Source organism: Asterias amurensis, chromosome 5, assembly GCF_032118995.1.
Source record: "Asterias amurensis chromosome 5, ASM3211899v1".
Taxonomy (NCBI): domain Eukaryota; kingdom Metazoa; phylum Echinodermata; class Asteroidea; order Forcipulatida; family Asteriidae; genus Asterias; species Asterias amurensis.
In genome coordinates this window covers 24,727,461-24,748,255 of record NC_092652.1, presented here as the reverse complement: position 1 = coordinate 24,748,255, position 20,795 = coordinate 24,727,461, and the positions used below count along the sequence as shown (strand labels likewise).

At 37.6% G+C, this 20,795-nt stretch overlaps 1 protein-coding gene across 7 annotated transcripts in view; it reads left to right on the top strand.

Annotated features, from left to right (window-relative positions):
- Positions 1-20,795, top strand: part of LOC139937048 (thrombospondin type-1 domain-containing protein 7A-like) — a 228,683-nt gene that overhangs the window by 161,428 nt on the left and 46,460 nt on the right. The gene's annotated exons all lie outside the window — the stretch shown is intronic.

The window sequence follows — 20,795 nt, the reverse complement described above, 5'->3', positions numbered from 1 at the left end:
AAATCAAGTGATCTCACCTTGATCAGAAAATAAAAATACCAACTTTCTTGGAAATAAGGAGCTATAATATTTCAAAATTTGAGTGAATAATTATTTAAGCAACATGATTGTTCAAGTGGTGTCAAAATTATTAGCAATTACATGTACAAAACAAGTGATCTCACCTTGATCAAAAACTAAAAACTTCAACTACTTTTAAATTGTATATGGTGTTGAGAAACTATGATATTTCCTGATTTGTGTGAATATTATCAGAACAGTACGATTGTTCGTGTGAATGAATGTTAGTAGCAATTACAAATCAGGTAAACTTTCTTTGATTAGAAAGTAAAAGCAATACTACTTAAGTTGTAGATGGAATTGAGGAAACGAATTTTTCTTGATCTGTATTAATAATAATAATTTTTAAAACAACATGATTGTTTGAGTGAATGAACGTTATTAGCAACTACAAATCAAGTGATCACTCCTGATTAAATACTAAAAAGCATCAAATGCTGAAAAGTTTTTGATGGAATTGAGGAGCTGTGGTTTCTCCCAGACTGTGTGAAACAAATATTCAAACTATCCAATTGTTTAAAATATCACATCCCCGATAAGGAGATCTGACTTGGAACTAAAATATATATATATATATATATATCAAATAATAAACCACAAGGGAAACTGACTGGGTACATTTTTAAATGATTTAGGATTGAACAAAGAAAAATTGACTAGAGCGGGATTTGAACCAACGACCTCCGGTTTAACGTGCCAGTTTAACGCGTGTATATATATATATATATTTATTTATTTATTTTTTTTTTTTGGGGGGGGATTTTTGTACCCTCATGTTACTGAACATTTTTGTATTTCAGTCGTGACTCATGGGTTTCCTAATATTCAAGAGCTTATAGGTCAGTATCGATGAAGAAAAAGGCCATATGGGAGGTTTTCCACTGTCCTAATTCTTCATCTCCAAGTGATCTCACCTTGATCAAAAACTAAAAACTTCAACTACTTTTAAATTGTATATGGTGTTGAGAAACTATGATATTTCCTGATTTGTGTGAATATTATCAGAACAGTACGATTGTTCGTGTGAATGAATGTTAGTAGCAATTACAAATCAGGTAAACTTTCTTTGATTAGAAAGTAAAAGCAATACTACTTAAGTTGTAGATGGAATTGAGGAAACGAATTTTTCTTGATCTGTATTAATAATAATAATTTTTAAAACAACATGATTGTTTGAGTGAATGAACGTTATTAGCAACTACAAATCAAGTGATCACTCCTGATTAAATACTAAAAAGCATCAAATGCTGAAAAGTTTTTGATGGAATTGAGGAGCTGTGGTTTCTCCCAGACTGTGTGAAACAAATATTCAAACTATCCAATTGTTTAAAATATCACATCCCCGATAAGGAGATCTGACTTGGAACTAAAATATATATATATATATATATATATCAAATAATAAACCACAAGGGAAACTGACTGGGTACATTTTTAAATGATTTAGGATTGAACAAAGAAAAATTGACTAGAGCGGGATTTGAACCAACGACCTCCGGTTTAACGTGCCAGTTTAACGCGTGTATATATATATATATATTTATTTATTTATTTTTTTTTTTTGGGGGGGGGATTTTTGTACCCTCATGTTACTGAACATTTTTGTATTTCAGTCGTGACTCATGGGTTTCCTAATATTCAAGAGCTTATAGGTCAGTATCGATGAAGAAAAAGGCCATATGGGAGGTTTTCCACTGTCCTAATTCTTCATCTCCAAAGGCCATAAATGAAAATTCTTTTGGGACTACAACATTTTTTATCAAACTTGAATATAGACACTAGAACAACAAGATGTGTCCTGGTCGGGCGTTGCTCCAAACACATAAATACTCAAAACAAAAAGAAATCAGAGCACACTGTAAACTACACCATGTTACACACAACATCACAAAGTCTATATCCAACAAAATTTTGACTGTCCAAAACTGTCCGCGGATTCACGTTACCAATTTACCTGCAGCCAAGATTGACCTGTACGTGTCCCATTACCGGAGCATTACCACTAAACTAGACTGCACTTACTCTGAATCCTCCTTCATCGTCCCCAAGTTCCGCACACAAACACTCAAAGACTGGAAATTCCCAGTTGACCCTTACTGCTCAAGTACCGAATCCTCTGAAAAACAAGACAGCATTTTTTTTTTTTTTGCTGCACCCCCAAACCGGACAATGTTCTTCTTGTCTGTTTGGGTTTTTTCTTTTCCTTGAGAAAATGTTTGCTGTGTGCCAAGCTTGAAGATAATTGGAAAGAAAACCAGGAGCAAGAAGTAAAAAAAAACTACAACCATCACATGAACATTGGAGACTAATGCCGACGGCTTTGTACGATATATAGGGCATACGATATGGTAGGGACCAATTCACTCGTTAATGGGCAATAAGGGCAACGTATATCCGTCTATCATGTGCAAAATGAGCCGTACTGTCTCCACATTATCTGCATGCCAGTGTCAGAATTAAGGTTAGTAACCTGGGTTTGGCTGGCACTCGATTTACAGCGAGTGGGCAGTGAAAAGAAAAAAAACAAGTAGTTTCCAGGCACAATAGTTTACTTTAAAAAAAAAGCCTGGGCTTCCGGTTAGAAGCTGTTTTTGATGTGGCATGTTTTTAAGCAGGCTTAAGCTTTAATTTCCTCTTGAGAAGGGTTTTGTTTGAACGGGTGACCCAGACCACTAATGCATTATAATTCTCGATCAGAAAATATAACGTCCCTAGAACATGAGAGTCTCTTGAGATTTCATCTATTGATTTTTTTTCTCTTTCTCTCAATGCTCCTCTTTTTAGTAGTCTCATCTCGTATCTCCCTTGTTGTCCTCATCATCTTCACAAAGTCTGCTCTCTTTTTCTATCACATCCATTTCACTTTTTATCCATTCATCTTTAATATTCCTGTCTTCTTTTCATCTCGCTCTATTCACCCTTCGCCCCTCACCATCATTCTATTTTTGTAACATCTTTTCTGTATTCCTTTAAGACAAGGTATAACCTTACCTTCTAGTTTATGCTTGCCCTTTTAAAGTGGTTTTATTATCCCTGTCTCAGCTTTCCTTCCATCTGTCTTAAAATCTCTTCCACCCTTACCCATCTCAAATCTCGTTCTCCTTCCGCTTTCTGCTGTTTCATATACTTGTAAAGTCTTACTTAATAAACTAAGTATTCTCACCTCTTTCCAACTTCAACAACAGTATATTTCTGGAACAAAGGAGAGAAATATCTGTTGCAAAATCCCTCACAAACCAAAAGGACCTTTGCCATAAATACACAAAAGGGATGGTTTCACGTTTCAAACAGAGCAGAGTCTTTCTCAAAGGCTATTTTAATAACGGAATCTTATGATCTGATTTACCACGTCTTAATTTCCCTCTTATCCATCCTGGTTAACTTCTTGTTCCTTTGTGTGCCTCCATTTGGTCCTCCCTGTTCCTCTTCTTCCTTTGTGTCTTACTCTCTGTCTTCAAGATAGAGCGTCTTCTGTACCTTACTCTTTCCTCTTTTCATCCCATCCATCAGTTCCTTCCTTTTTCTTTTTTTCTTTCTCCATGGCTTATCGAACTCTAAAGTATCCAGGCTCTTTTTTTTCCCCGAATCGTGAAATCAGATCGCCTTTCACAGCCTAAGCTAAAATCAAACCCTAGTGTCCCTACAGACTTCAGAACTTTCTCTGTATAACTTTATATGATTACTGGAGCACTTACACTGTGCATCTGGTCACAGTAACAGATTCATCTTCAGCCACCGACATGTCTAAAGTATCATATTTATTTCATTGAGGCCCTGTCCTGATTTTAAAACTTAATCCAAGTGACCACTGACCTGTTTAATGAAAAATACACAGATAAAAGTGATATAGAAGTACATCTGTCGTATATCCTTTTACACTAAATGGTGTCTAGCAGCATCGGATAAACTTTTAGAAGTGTGCCAAATATGACCATGTGCCTTGAATTTTCTTCAGGTTTTTTTTTTTTTTTTTTTTTTTTTTTTTGCTCGCTCGTGGGAATTGCGTGCTCTGTCTGTGTGCAGTTAAAGGAGAATTTTCAACGACCCACACTGATTGAATAGAAAACAGGATATGTAAATTGCTGGACTCTTTAATGGGACCATGGGCACCATGTGAAAACATCGTGAGACCGAGTCCAGGCATCTTTGGGGGTTGTGGGGAGTTTGTGTTCTTGGTTGTGTAAATAACCCTGGCGGCTTCTTCGTAGCTTTGGGTGAAATCTCTAAGTACATTTCTTTCTTTTTTTTTCATTCAAAAGGATATATACAAGTGTTTGAATGACCCAGTTCTCAGTTGAAGATTTGTGATAACTGACACCAAGAAAAAACAACAGAAAAAAGTACAGGATTTCCAGTAGATGTTTTTTTAAACCCATAGTAGGTTTTGCTCTTTTGCATACAGGCTTATAATTTTCCAATGTATGAGTTTTTACCAGACATTTTTACTTTATTTTTATTTTTGGTGCGGCTTATCTGAGGCAAAGACATAAATTGGGGGCTTGTATCAAACCACTCATTTGTGCATTTTTTGTTTAACCTGTTTTTTTTTCCCCCTGAGAAAATGACATTTTGATCCATAAAGGTAGCTCTTTTGAACTACTTCACATGTATAATTCTTAAACAATAATAGGTCATTGGTTCTAATTCTGCTCAAGTCAATTTTTCTTTGTTCTACCCCAAAACATTTATAATTTACCCAGTCAGTTTTCCTTGTTAAAAAAATATAGTATACATCTTTGCAATGCATTAAAAGCTTGACTTGTCACAGTAGACCTCTGTCTTTTGTTAGTAGTAGTAGTAAAATTATTCCATTGGAAGGGGGGGGGGGGGGGTGTTGTTGTTAACGTTTTTTCCCCTTTGTTTTCTTCTTCTTCTTTGGAGGGGGGGGGGGGGTGCTCTGGATGGTTCTCTGGATTTGGGTCAATAGGTAACTATCTGTTGAAATCACACATTTCAACTATCAAGGCTTTTACTTTTGCCCATAGGCCCACTCCACAACCACTCTCAAGTCGTTAAATATTTAGGTAAATCACTGTATCAGGAAGATCACGCCCATGGGAAGCAGGCCAATTTATGGGCCATCTGGCAAATTATACTGCAGCAATATTTGGGACACTTTGAGGCGGCAACAGATTTAGTGTTTTCAAGTTGTCCGTCACCCCTGAGGACCCTGGTTGTAACACTTGAAAGGAACCGGTGATCCCTGCTTCCATAAATTCAGTATTTTTGCACTTGGGAGCTGACAAGTACTTTCATTGAGGCACTACCTGTGGGTGTGGAACAGTCCCCACATTGGCATTATAACCATAATTCAAATAAACTGGTGGTCAGTGTGTTGGCGAGGATTTTTGAAAAGTGGGAGTGCAAATTGAAAAATAGGGAGTGCATTTGTTTCACCCAAAACCCTTCATGTCATTTGCACCAAACCACAATGGTGCAAATGACATAAAGGCTAAGGGTTGGGAACGTTTTGGTAAGTTGTGACTTGCTCCGGCTCTCCCTGATTCTGCAAAAAGTCTCCCCTGTGATGAATATGAAAGTCTTCCTGATTATATGCAGAGTTTTTCCCTATATATGTTGAATTTTAAATTTCTCTGTGATTGTTTGTACAAAATCTCCCTGATTGCAAGATGCAAATGTTGGCAGCTCTGTGCCACGAACTGAATCATTATTAAAGCTGGTTTCAGCAGAGTAAAGTTAAATTGTTTTACTGTGAGAAAATGTTTATCTACTGGCACTAGCTTAGAGTTGATTTCAAGTCTTAGATCGCGGTTATTCCTCTGCATCTCAGCCACGAAAAACGCCCTCACAAATATTAGCTGTCACACGCCCTAACTTGCAATCGCTGTCACGTGCCCTAACTCGCAATCTAAATCATAGGCTAAATGACAGAGGTTTATTATAAAAGGGCGCTGTTTTCAGCCAGTAATGTAGCAGCTATCAGGACGACTATAAGCCACGATCAAAGAGTTTGAACAAAGTCTAGCACTAGCTTTGAGTAGGATATTGGGATTCCCTATTTCTAGAATTGAAGGATGGTTGACCTGAGTTGACATAATCATGATTTAACTATGATCGCTGTAACAAGTCTGCAGGCTTTGTGCTAAATCTCTAATCTTCAGCCAATGAAAAAATAGCGCCTGCCTAGATTATCTAGATTCTCGCTAACATGTGGCAATTTATTTTAATGGAAAATCGTTTTATGAAACACAGGGTTAGGGAAAAGTATGATATTACTAAATCATATGATTTTTTTTTCCCCCACTTCAAACCCCTTCTTCTTAGAAAATAAAAGAGCAAGTTCACGGCCACCAAAGCGCGTTCAAACAGTGCCAGGCATTGTATTTAATCTGTGAATTTTTATTGCAGCCTTTTAAGACAATTAGAAATGTTGATACCCATTTCCTCACACTTTAAACCCAGCCACATTACAAGGTACAATCTCTCTCCTGGGAGTATTGAACACTTCCTGCATTGACATATTTACTGCACACGCCTTCAATTTGGGTAGTCATAAACCTCAAGAAAGTGGCCATCTACAAGTCGGACTTGACACAGCGCAGTGGTGTCTAACCTTGTACTTGGTCTTCAACTACCGCGCCTTGGAATGATATTAGAGCTTCCCCTGGTTTCAATCAGCACCTTTGTGGCAACAATAAATGTCTGTCCTCTTTTATGTCATTCCACTCCCCTAATTGAAAGGGAAACCTTGGGAATTTGTTAATCATCATTTGACGGTTTGGCGCAATTTCATAAATCTGCTTAGCAAATGTTCCATAAAGCAAAACAATTTGTATAGAACCAGCTATGAAAAATATACTTGACATGGTATTTTGGCTGGTAACAAGTTTTGGCTAAGCAATATTTTTTTCTGTGCTAAGCAATTTTGCTGTGCTTAACAGTTTTCTGAAATTTGGTTTCTTTGACGAACCTTGCTCTGTGGAATGTATCTAGGAGAAACTATAGGATGTAGGACAGTTCTTATTTTGACACTTTTACACCTCGGGGTGATGTCCCGAATTGATTTTTGTTCTTCTCTTTTTGCCCCCCCCCCCCCCCTCCTTTGCCCGTCTTCTTTTTGTATCTTCAAGGCATCAAAAGGTCATCTCCCCTTCGTTTTCCGATTTTTGATGCCTTGATTTGAGATTTGTGTTCAATGGGATTGTGCCGAGATCTTGCTCTGTTAAAAACAAAGTTGTGTCATGTTGAAAGTGTGCTGATAATGTTCCCCTCAACTGCCGACTGTTGAATTTATAACTACATGTAAGATATATTGGTGGCTGTTAGTAATCCTTTTGGTGTGCTGTGTTAATAAATAAGTACACTGAGAAAAGTATTTTGTTGCAAATTTTGCATAGCCTTTAGCAATATGGCGTGTCTATACCGAGGGGTTAAGAGCACCGGTGTTCCTGATCAGCAGAGTGTTGGTTCGAGTCCCCGTTCGTGACACTTAGTGTCCTTGAGCAAGATGCTTTACCATAATTTCTGTGTCCTTTTGATGGGACATTAAGCTTCAACCCAAAAAATAAGCTTATCACAAAAAGAATTATGCTGACCAGAGTAAAGTTACCATTTTTAACTGGTATCCTGCTTATTTCTGTTAAGCAGGAATTTGTTGAGCAAAACTGTCTACTTAATTAGGCAGCTCTTTTGAAATTGGGCTCAGAAGTGAACACTGGAAATGACGCTTTAACGTTTGGCTGTCTCATCCCTCTTAAAGCCATTGGACCCTTTCGGTACAGAAAAAAAAAAAAAAGTTCACAGATTTACAAATAATTTACAGGGTTTACAGAAGGTAATGGTGAAAGACTTCTCTTGAAATATTAGTCCATGAAATGCTTTACTTTTTGAGAAAACGGTAAAACAATATAAATTCTCGTTAACGAGAATTACGGATTCGTTATAAACACATGTCATGACACGGCGAAACACGCAAAAACAGGAGTGGGTTTTCCCGTTATTTTCTCCCGACTCCGATGTCCGATTGAGCCTAAATTTCCACAGGATTGTTGTTTTATATATAAGTTGTGATACACGAAGTGTGGGACTTGGACAATACTGTTTACCGAAAGTGTATAATGGCTTTAAACTACACTTCACAGACATTAGCGACCGCTAAATTCTGGTCTTCCTCCTCAACTTTCTCCACAGGCGGTAATTCTTTCATCCTCGTCCTCACGCCTCTTCAGGGTATCACTAGCACATCGTCAAAGTGTAATATTTCCCTGTAATAATATAACAGAATCCGCCTGAAATATACCAGGTGTGTGCTAATCGGTATTGAATGACCACACTAGTGTGTAATTGTCCCAACCTTGGGGGCCCCCCAGTATTACAACTCAAGGCATGAAGGAACTGGCAGGAATAAATTCTGCGGCCGGTCGGTCATGTATTCCCGCAAGCATGTTGAGCGCAAAAAGGTGTAAAGAAAACTACCCAGGTGTAAGGTTCCCATGAATTTTTGATCCGTTTGATTTTTTATTGCTTCTTATACATGAGTTATGTACAACGGCCGACAGATTTATTAGCCGAGATGCATGCACATTCCTTTGGACAAAAGTAAGGTGGAGATATGATGAACGGGTTAACTATTTAATATAAGCAGAGAGAAAGGTCTATGGTCCATTCTCTATGATATAAGTGTGGTATGGTGGCCCTGAAGGGACATCGCATATCGCAAACGTGTGCGCATACGTATGCAATGTCGTGAAACAATTCGCAAATATGTGCGCACACGAATGCAATGTCGTGAAACAATTCGCGAATATGTGCGCACACGTATGCAATGTCGTGAAACAATTCGCAAATATGTGCGCACACGTATGCAATGTCGTGAAACAATTCGCGAATATGTGCGCACACGAATGCAATGTCGTGAAACAATTCGCGAATATGTGCGCACACGTATGCAATGTCGTGAAACAATTCGCAAATATGTGCGCACACGTATGCAATGTCGTGAAACAATTCGCGAATATGTGCGCACACGTATGCAATGTCGTGAAACAATTCGCGAATATGTGCGCACAGTGGTGTTCTGGTTCTGGTGAATTACTGCACAATCTCCATATCAAGATGTACACGTGCAGGTGACTGAGCAGCAAAGATTTACATGAAGTGGGCCCCCCTGATGATGTTACCCATACCCATAGCTCGAAGTTTACTCTTAAAAATACAATAAGTTGGTGCGTACATGGTCTAAGATAGTGTTGGTTTACAATGCCTGAAAGTCTACCATGCTGTTTCAAGTTTGTCTCTGACTGACTGATTCTAAAAGTGGATTACAAAAAAAGTACTTTATATCACCGTTTTCCCAGAAGAAGGGCCCTTTCAAGCACACTGAGTACTTTTATCTAGTAACAATTGACTGAAGTAATAAAATGGCTCCTGACCAAACAGTATGGTATTGGTTTTACAGGTTTTTGCTGGAATAACCCCAAGAGATGTTATTCTCTTCCCATGCAGAATTCAATAATGAGTTAAAAATGGCAGAAACCAAATCAAACTTTTAAACTCAATTTTCTTGAAACACAATTTCGCACATTAATTGCTTACGTAACTTTTTGTTGTGTCCTTCCTTCTCACAGCAAAACATCTTTCCGGTCTGTACTAAGAATCCCAATAAGTGTGTTGAACTGAAGCATGTAAATGTACCTAATGAGAAAACATATCAGTTGTTTTTTCTATGTAACAAAAAAATATTGACCCATTTTTGAAAATGTTTTTATGATCGAATGTTGGCAAAGAAGTTTCTGGTTGCTGTGCCATCCTGTGTGCATTGCACATTAATGTATCTACCAAATGACTATAAAAGCGCAATTCAAATTCTCCAGAAGGTTTTAGTTTGCTTTGATGGTCTCAGTAATTCGTCGTTAAGTGAAAGATGCCTTGCATTAGGCATCGGAAGAAACTATAAATGTACAACCATGTGTAAATCTCTTTTGTGTGAGTGTTGGCCTCGGAGAAGTGTCTTTGGTAGGCCTTGTTCAGTTATGATCCTTAAACTGAACTAACTGGGGGACAGGTCCTTTGCGCACGCTGGACCATTCCTATGGAATCAGTTGCCAAAACACATTCGGGATAGTTGCACCGTGGACACTTTTAAAGACAAATTGAAATTTCATGTGTTTCAAACAGCTTTTCAGTAGTTTATATTTTTTTTGTTTTCTCGATGTTCCCTCTTCCTTCTGTTGATTTGTTTCTGTTTTCTTCTTTTTATGCGCTTTGAGCACCTTATTAGGTGGATACATGCGCAATATAAATTGTCATTATTATTATTATTATTATTATTATTATTATTATTATTATTATTATTATTATTATTATTATTATTATTATTATTATTATTATTATTATTATTATTATTATTATTATTATTATTATTATTATTATTATTATTAAATGTTCATAAATTGCCCTCAAAGGTTCACTAAAGGTTTACATGCCATTATGTTATTGCCTTACACTCTTCATATCTTGTACCTTTCACTAAGTCCGACAATCCCCAAGAATAATAGTGAACATTCAATTGTGAAAGGATTCTATGTCTGGAACTGGTTTCATGTAAATTGTCTCGTGTGACATGACCCTTAGAACGCAAGTACCTACCCAATAAGAGACACACAAACAAAGATATTTATTTTTAAGATAGGTGTTTGAAATTTGTGATTTTGTGAATTATGAGAACGATTTATGTAGCACCGTATAAATAAGGCTTTGTAAGGTGCTGCGGCGCATAAAGCAGCTACTAATAATAATAATAATACAAATTTATACCGCGCTTAATACTACGTTTCTAAGCAAATGGTGCTGGTGTCCTGGTGAAGCCTATAGGGACTTTTCGTTTTCAACTACGGATGGTTCTGCGAGGGTAAAGATGACATTTGGCGTCATCTGCGCATGCGTCGGCTTTGAGGACGTTCGTCCCTCAATTTCTACGACAGTACTTGGGATGAATCTTCGTTGTGCTGAAAACGACAACGTTTAGCTGAACAACCGTCGCAGAACCATCCGTCGTCGAAAACGAAAAGTCCCTACTAGTAAACCAGGGCAACGTCACTAAAATAAAGAACAATTTACTAGTATAAACAAAATAAGCATTACAAAAGCAGAAATAAACATGAGAAATAAACACATTTAACAGAAAAAAACAAGCTGCAGAATGGGGTAACTACAAAGATTTGAACAAGTGAGTTTTCAACATAGCGGTAGTTTTACTACAAGAGTCCCCTTTTACCAGATTCTTATACAGCTCAGACCATAAAGACATGAATCAAAACTTGTTTTTATCATTTCGGATTGAAACAAAATTTACCAGGGGTTGATAACCTATTTTTAAATCTTTACCTTTTCTTATGAAAAGAAAAACGTGCCAGCCAGACCAACCTTTACGGATGCCGAGGTGTCATAATTATATATCACTAAAGGAGGCTTTCAGGCGACAGCTCTCAAACAAACAGGTTTGGATAAAACACCTGGCTCAGACCTTATTCAATCACAGGTATTGAAGACACTAAAATCCTATATCAGTACCATTCGACTATCAGTTTAGTCAATGACTGCTATCAATGACTGCTTAAACTTATGAGAGGCCAGTGATTTTATCATAGGGCCAGTAAACTCACGAACAGGCAAGTCTTGCAGTCTTTTTAAATTGAGTAATATTTTTTAAAGAAGAATTGTGTTCAAATGTTGACCTTAAGTCTGATAAATATCTTTAAATCATGTTTAGAAAATTATTACTAGGAGTGAGATAAAACTTCTCTAATGCTTAGTTCATATAAAAAACATAAAGTTAAACCAGCAAAAGCATTCTTTAGCTCTTTCTCTGGTCTTGCTGGTCCAGTAAAAATGTTGACCTATAACCTTTGCTGTGCTCTGTATTCTTATCTTAGTCATCCTTGAGGCTACAAGTTTTCTAGACTGACTAACAGTAACATTAATGTTTGATTGGGCTTCGGTCATTTACATAGTGCATGCATAGAGCGTGCCCTCGTTAACATTTAACACTGAATAATCTGCCAGTAAGTCAATCGTAAATTACCCCCAACAGTCGTGAGCAGTTCCCCGGATATGTCGTACCATTTACCTTTCTCAAAGACATTATTGGATTCGGTGGACATCCTTGCGGAGAGGACTATTCCCAACGAGTCGCAGGAAGAACTTGCAAATTTCATGAGGGCGTCCATGGTCTACTTAACAGAGATTGACTTTTAAATTGAAACAGATTCTGCGAGATTCCCCCAGCGTGACTGGCATTGCTTCCAGTTGACAACTTCTAATATTAACTGCCTCGAGAAAATTCCATTTGCTCCTGGGGCTCTAAGGAAAACACAATTTGAGGAAGTACCGGGATTGCCCTTTCTTTTTTCTAATTTTCTAGGGTTGTGAAAGTTTTACAACGGGGGAATATTGACTGCTGTTGGATTTGAACCAATGACCTCGTGATTGTAGCTTCTGGCTGAGCGACAGCATTAAAGTATAGCAGTATTCAGAAAGTACAAAACTGTAGCTTTTAAAATGTATATGACCATAATACAGTCATTGAATTTCGTTCTTGAAGGGGCACAGGAGTTTTCCCTTTGGTAAGGGGAACCTTATGAGGAAAATATGAAAGACCTAATAAGACCTAACCCATGTAGTACGTTTCTCAAAGGCTAAAGGGAAAAAAATAAAATTACTAGTTTACAAACTGACATGGTATATCGTTGATAACCGTTGACAGTTATTCAAAAAGTTGAATACCATAAAAACTTACTTGGTAGAGATCACCAGAGAGATGTTTACCTTATCAAACATTTTTAGAAATAATTTTTTTTTAATAATCTTATGTCACTCCCTTGAACAATTTTTCCATTAAGATTTTTGAGAGTGACACTCAAAAAGTTCTCTTAAATTAGGATTTTCTTTTTCAAGAATAACATTTTTAGCAGTATATACATTTCACACTTCTTGAGGTTACAAATTGCTTTCCTATTTTTAACCAGCTTAATTGCTACAGACACTTGGAAGTGCCCAGAAGCTTGACTCAACTCCAAAAAATAAGATCACATGACAATAATTTCATGGAAACAAATGCTTTTGGGCATTTAAATCATTACTGATAAGACATGACAGGACGTTTGTTCACTCATACACAGCATCTATATCAAATCCAATTAATGTCCTAATCTGTGAAATTATAAGAGAAGTTTTGTTTCCCCTGTTGCTCTTCTGGACGATTAGTATTTTGTTGTTTTCTACAGAAGCTCATTTTTCAGTTTCGTGGGCAGTAGTTCTATTCACCCCCACGGCTAAAAAACATTACGATTTTGACACGCACACAAATCATGCTATTTTCAAAGTGCGAAGAATTCAGCAAGCAATGATTGCAATTTGTGTTTTTCATCTTCTCCCTTTTCTCATTTTGCGATGTAAGACTTTGGATTCCTGCAGTGTGGAGGTAGTCATATATGACCATGCCTTCTAGACTGTAACTGCCTCAAGATTTACGACACCTGAATATATCCATTTCATACCCCTGGTACCTCCCCCCCCCCCCTTTTCGCATTAATAAAGAATCATCAAAACAACATAAAGATCACACTATGGAAAGAGAAAATAGTTGGTAGTTATTTTTCGCTGTGACCTCGGGCCGCATCCATCAAACTAAAACACCGCAGGGCAGCGTGGATCTGGTTTACTTCACTGATGGTGTTGGGTTCACTCCTTGAAATTAAAAAAATGGATGAAGGGATGTGAAAGAATGGAAGGTATTGATGGAACTAAGTATCCACAAACATTGTTTCTGGGCTGGCATGGCTTTTTTCTATTCCCCTTCCGGACTTAATTACCCCCCTTTCCTAATGTCACTGTCTCACTGCTAAGATTTGACATCATGCAAATAAACATAGTGCATTTTGTTAAAATATTTTTTATTTTATTTTTTTCATTTTTTTTTTTCATGACCCATTGCATGTTTTAGTGCACACTTTTTGCTGCTTTAATTTATGCACAATCCTCAGTAGATACATTCCTGAAAAATTGTGGCAAAAAACATTTTCACTGAATCCGGACATCTCTGTGTTTACTTCTTTCTCAACCGTTGTAACCAACATTATATGTTGATTGATGTTGGTTGATTATCAGTCAGTATTTGTCCCATTTGACTAGTAACCAAAAACAGTTTCAAAATGAGAAGCACATATATACATTTCCGCTAAGCAGATTTCTGTTTCTGCTTGAGCAACTATAAGGATGAAAATAACCACCCTATTAATCAATATTATGTTGGTTGATTATCAGTCAGTATTTGCCCCATTGGATAAGGTTTGGTCAGTAACCAAAAACAAACTCAAAATGAGAAGCTGCAATACATTTCCGCTAAGCAGATTCATGTTTCTGCTTGAGCAACTTCAGGATGAAAATAACCACCCTATTAATCAATATTATGTTGGTTGATTATCAGTCAGTATTTGTCCCATTGGATAAGGTTTGGTCAGTAACCAAAAACGAACTCAAAATGAGAAGCTGCAATACATTTCCGCTTAGCAGATTCATGTTTCTGCTTGAGCAACTTCAGGATGAAATTAACCACCCAATTAATCAATATTGTTTTGGTTAACCAGCAGTCAGTATTTGTCCCATTGAATAAGGTTTGGCCACTAACTAAAAACAAGGTATGAGAAGCACATACATTTCCGCTTAGCAGATTCCTGTTTCTGCTCCAGCAACTTCACGATGAAATTGACCGCAAGATTTTATCTATTCCCCTTGAGGGAGAGGATTCAGAGTTTCTCTGTGACCTTGGCCTGACGTTATAGATCTGTCCAATTCTAGACCAGGGTGTCAAGTATGTGTCTTATCTACTTATCATACTCACCCTGTGTTTTAATCAGATTCACTTTCTGAAATGAAGAAGTGGCAGTGAAGGGGGGTTTGTGAAAACAAACACGCAAAATGTTTCTCCCACTCTTCTGTCTGATTGGAAACTGTAAAAGTCATATCCTGAAGATTGTTATGCAGCCATTTCTATTTGATATTTTTTTCCCCTGTACATCCTACATGTAGGTGGAGTTTTTTTTTTTTGTTTTTTTTTTGGGGGGGGGGGAGGGGGAGGGGGGGTTGAAAGTGTTGAATTCATGTCCTAACTAGGTTCTTGCTCTAGAAGGATTATGAAAATACACTGAGGTTGTCAGAACTTTCGGAACATAGGGGTTTAACCACTGAACATTGAATAATGTATGTTTTATTTCGTTATTATCCACCTTCATCCATGGAAAGAGAGAGAGAGAGGTCTGTTTGAAGTTCTGTCTTGATCTCTGCCTCACACTTTTTTTCACCATTATGCAGACCCCGTTGTTATAAGAAGTGTGCAGGACCTGCCCCATGGCCAAACTGACTTCTCAAGGCTTTCCCCCACCATTTTCAGATAAATTGTACAGAAAATATCTTGTCGGGTTAACTAAACATTTACGAACCCAGAGGTGGGAGACAAGTGTTTCTTTATCTCTCGCTGCCAGTTAAAATAACATCGAGTTAACCCCCCATTGAAAACTTATATAAAGAACAGGAATCCCAGGTATTGAAGAAATAAACACAAGAAAGTGCAAACAACTATATTGGCAATATCATTATCACGAATCAATAAAACATGATACTGGATTTGGCAGAATCGGTGTTGACCAAACGCAGAACACCAGCGTAGTTTCAGTATGGTCTATTGCACAGCCAGGGGCCATTGTGGCTGGTAACAGTCAACAAGCTGTAATGGAGAACTCACTGGAGAATTACAAGTGATTGGCAGGGGACCAGCTAGCCCTCGGGGCTGATTGACGGGTGTATGGTTAGGTTTTTTTTTCTTTTCTTTTGGATTGTGCGAAAATATTGTTGTAAATAGTTGCAATTGTTTTGGTTTGACATTGATATAGTTTGAGGCAATCTACTCAAGTGGTATTGTGTTGCAGGAAGCTTTCCAGTGGTGAAATGTTTGCTCTTGTATTGAGCTTGAAATAAATATAAATATTTGGGGTTGTTTTGTTATAATTGTACTGGGTGTTGATGTTTTAGGACAAAGGGCTTCTGGTGCACCAACCCTCACCCTAAGAACCAATCAATTCACTTAGTAGTTGAGTTGTAATAAGGCAATCTGGGTGGTCTAGTTGGTGAGACATCTACTCTAGAATGGCAAGGGGTGTGGGTTCGAATCCCACCCCGAGTAATATGCCTAGATGAATCTTTTTCACAGAACTTGGGGGAAAGTAGTGTACTGAGAATGCAATGCTTACACACACTGGTTGTAAGGAAAACCAAATAATATTCTTGACCCCAGCCGGATGCAAATTGAACATCTATAAATGGATGATTGTTCGTATTGATCAACTATTCAAGCCCTAAGCCTTAAGTAAAATGTCCAAATGTTTTACATGTACGATCGAAGAAGAACCTTATTAGAGTAACGATTTTTCAATGACTGATCCTGGACTTGATATTTCTCATTGGAGTGTGCGGAGTTAAAAAGAAATTCATTGAACCTGGCTCTACTCAAGTCACGCTCCTCCTAGGAAAGTGACTTGTTCAAGATCCAGATGTTGTCTGTTAAGATGCAGGTGCAACCCAGCTGCAGGGCAGGAATGCCGCTAGGTCAAAAAGTGCTGATTCAATTTCTCCCCAACGCCAAACCGAAGACAGCGAGAGGGAAAGGAGGAAAAATAGAGAAGGAGAACAAGGGATAATTAAATCGGTCTTTGGCACCTTGAGGAAGATTTCTCACACCTTCCTTCCTCCTCGGCCTGCGTTTGACTATTAAGAAACACGCAAGGTTTCTTAATTGGCACGCCTACCTTCGTCTATTAAAAGTCCATGCCAATCATCTCGCTCAGATTCGTGTCATGATTTTTTTGAGTAAGTGAAGGATTTTTCCCCGCAGCGACCGCTCAGTGTTTGGTATTTTCGGAATGACAATTTTGTTTGAGTCTGTGTGTGGAACTATGTGAGTCTTGTTTTCATCTTGGTGTAGTATTAAATGCTTGGAGGGAACCGGCGGGTGATATTGGCGTGTGAGATGGTGTACCAGCAGAGTTCAGAATGGCTGGCCATGTGCAGTTTAGAATGTTCTAGTACTTTATATATTTGGTTTACGGTAACACCATGTGTGTATCTACTTTCCAGGTAGAGTTTGTTCTTACTTCTCATCATTATGTGATGCCCCATGCCAAAGCCAGGCACTTCTTGAAAAGTTAAAAACTTTTAGTTTATTTCCTCATCAAATATAAGTGTGAGAATAAGAATTTGCACACACTACTTCGGAAGGGTCGGAAACTTCCTGGTCTTCTCTCCATGGGAATACTTGGCTAGTATAGTGATTAAGTTGGCTTTTCTGAGAATCCTCGCTTTAACAACCGAACAAAATAAATAAAATTAAAAAAATTCAGTAAAATAATACCAATAATGTATTGACTAGAGTGGGATTCGAACCAACGACCTCTGGATTAACGTGCCAGCGCTCTACTAACTGAGCTTTCGAGCCCTAAGTTGGCGGTCTCTCATTTTCAAAATCCATTTAAAAATTTACCCAGTCAGTTTCCCTTGTGGTTTATATTGATTACTCATTAATAATAACATTAAAAAAAAAAAAAAAAACTGATCCTACTTCTTTTTTTGGATTGTCTTTTTTTCATTCCATTCAAATGGTGTCACAAGAATTTCGAACATCACAAATTCATTCATCAGTGCATTTGCATCTGAGACATTTACCCAAGGCTATTTATGTTAGTACATTCACTATTTGGTCATGCAGTCGCCCAAATAACCCATTCAACCCTCTGGCCCCCCGAAGCCCACCCAAAAAATATCGGAAAAGATAACTACCTTTGCAGTTCATTTCCTTGTCTGAGGCTGTAAATATCAAAACAACGTCTGTGAGATACGCATTATTTACCTATGGTTAGAGGGCAAGTTTGCTGACAGCGTATTCTATGTCAGCCGTGTAACGTTCATGTAGGTCTCCATTTAAAGGGAAGGTAAACGTTTTGTGATCGCTCTTCATGGCAATAAAAACTTACTTGGTTAGAAGTTTAGCACCTTTGATGGTATAAAGCATTTTAAAGTCATTTCATGTTGAAGTATTGTGGTAGTAGTAATAGAAGTAATTAGTGAGAATTTCCTTATATTTGATACGTTTTCAGAGTGAAATTTGAAACATGACATCATCAGACAGCAACAACATATAGGTCTGTACATTCCAAGCAGGAATTTCTGCGCCAGTTTGAAGGTCAAATTCAATGCTGTTGAGATTGAATATCAAAAGTCAAGACTGAAATGAAAATTCTCTGTAACATTCAGTACAGTACAGATCATATATCTGAAATTCGTCGACTTTTTTGGATTTTGGCAAAAAATTCAATTGAAGGGTATTAAACACAGTGGTGTTTAAAGGCAGTGGACACTATTGGTAATTGTCAAAGACTAGCATTCACAGTTGGTGTATCTCAACATATATGCATAAAATAACAAACCTGTGAAAACTTGAGCTCAATCGGTCATCAAACTTGCGACATAATGAAAGAAAAAAATACCCTTGTCACACGAAGTTGTGTGTGTTTAGATGGTTGATTTCGAGACCTCAAGTTCTAAATCTGAGGTCTCAAAATCAAATTCATGAAAAATTACTTCTTTCTCGAAAACTATGGCACTCCAGAGGGAGCCGTTTCTCACAATGTTTTATACCATCAACCTTTCCCCATTACTCGTCACCATGAAAGTTTTTATGCTAGTAATTATTTTGAGTAATTACCAATAGTGTCCACTGCCTTTAACACAATTTGACTTGAGGTTAGAGTATTGTAATTTTTCCCCATATTCATGAGGACTCTATTGGAAAATGAGTGGATCACAAAACTGAATTCCAGCACCCTTATAGTAATGGATGATTTGTACAGGTGTTTCTCTTTACATACCACAGCTTACAGGTCCCATTCTTTGTGTGGAGGTCAATGCTCCCAATGGTATCAAATATTTTCTGATAAAAAGATACCAACCCTATGGTATAACTGTGGTTTCATTTAGCAATAGTAGAATTTTTAACTTTGCATGGTGGAAGTAAAAGTAGGTGAGATTCGCAGTAGCCCAATGTGTACATCTCTTTTTGAGTAGTGTTGGCTCTAAAAAAGAACCAGTGGTTGATGTTTGGAGCTTTCTCCAGAAGACGATCAGAGCATACTGTCGATTTGAAACCAACGGTTCTTTTCAGAACCGCTCCAACTCATTGAGAGATATTCATTACATGGTGTTACCGCAAACTTTTCCATATCAGTTTTAATGTCTGTGTTCTTGCGTGGTCTATTAAAGATGATGAAGACCACCAAACAACAGTAAACTTACATTTTAGGGGGAAAACTCAAACAGTAACCCTATACATAAAAAAAAAAAAAACAGGCACCTATCATAGGTGGGTTAAAACGTTGTAATATCCCCATTCTCTTGTTTAAGTTCCCATTTTACCATTTCCAGTCTTCTTAAAAAGTTTTAAGGTTCCAAACATTCTTTACAAAATCATTTTTCGGAGTGATGTTTTATTCTACAAATCCTCTCGGTCACGTACCCGGAGTGCCGTCACTGAGTGTGAATGAGAATGCTCCTAGACTCACAGCACCAGATTATTTTACCTTCTATGTTCGGTTCGAATGTATATCAAAGATGCCAATAGAAGAAATTATAGCTGCATGCTCCTAACAGTCTTTGTACACAGAAGAATTGTTGAAAATCCCTATTTGTGACAGTCGTAATAGAAGGGAAGGAAGGGCATCACTAGGTTATTGCCCGTTGTTTCCTTGAGAATTCAAAAAAATAAAGCGATATTGATGTGTTGTTGTCGGCTGTCGGATATCATAACCTGCAGTGTAATGAAAAGAACATCAAAAGCAACATTTGCACCAGTATTCCTTCTTCACTCGTTTTTTGTATTTTTTCCCCGGTAATCTGACCCGATAACTCGATTGAATAACTGTTCAAGATGAATGGATTATTGTTGACTTGTTAATTGAGTAGTAGTACACTGCGGAAAGTAGGTATAGTTGTCAGAGGTCTTCCGGATTGTATTTCTATATAGACAATAGCTTTGTGTGACAAGATGGCTCTTTGATAAAAGTGCAAACATTGTTTAGTTTTCCTTCTCATTACGGATGGCCTGCTGCACCATTGTGACACTTTTTGAATAAGATTCTTGACCTATAAAATTTCTAAACGTTGTTATATGGCAGTAACAGATTGAATGGCTTTTGACTGGCACGCTGAAAAAAAGATATTGACAAAGTAGGGAGGACCGCTAATAAAGGGCCATAGACCTTTATCACGCTGTCAATATCTTGGTGTTGTTCCCTGTTTCCAATAACAGTAATGAATGCTAACATTCATTGCACAAACATGGCACCAGAGTATTATTTCGTTCAGCCTCAGTTTGGTCTATAGATAGCTCAATTGAGAGAGCACCAGCATGGTAATCCAAAGGTCTCAGGTTCAAATCCTGCTATAATCAATTCTCTTTGTTCAGCCCCAATTTCTTTTTTTTTCAACTGCATGTCAAGTTTGACTTAACTTGAGATAGGTTGTAGCATAAACACTGTAAAACTTAGTCACTTTTTTCTTTTTCCCACAACAAAAGTTCCCCTTCCTCTGTCATGCCGCCGAGTTTGTTCTTGATGCAAGACAATCTCCCCCATCTATGGACCGCTCTGCCGTCTCCCAGTGTGAATGACCAC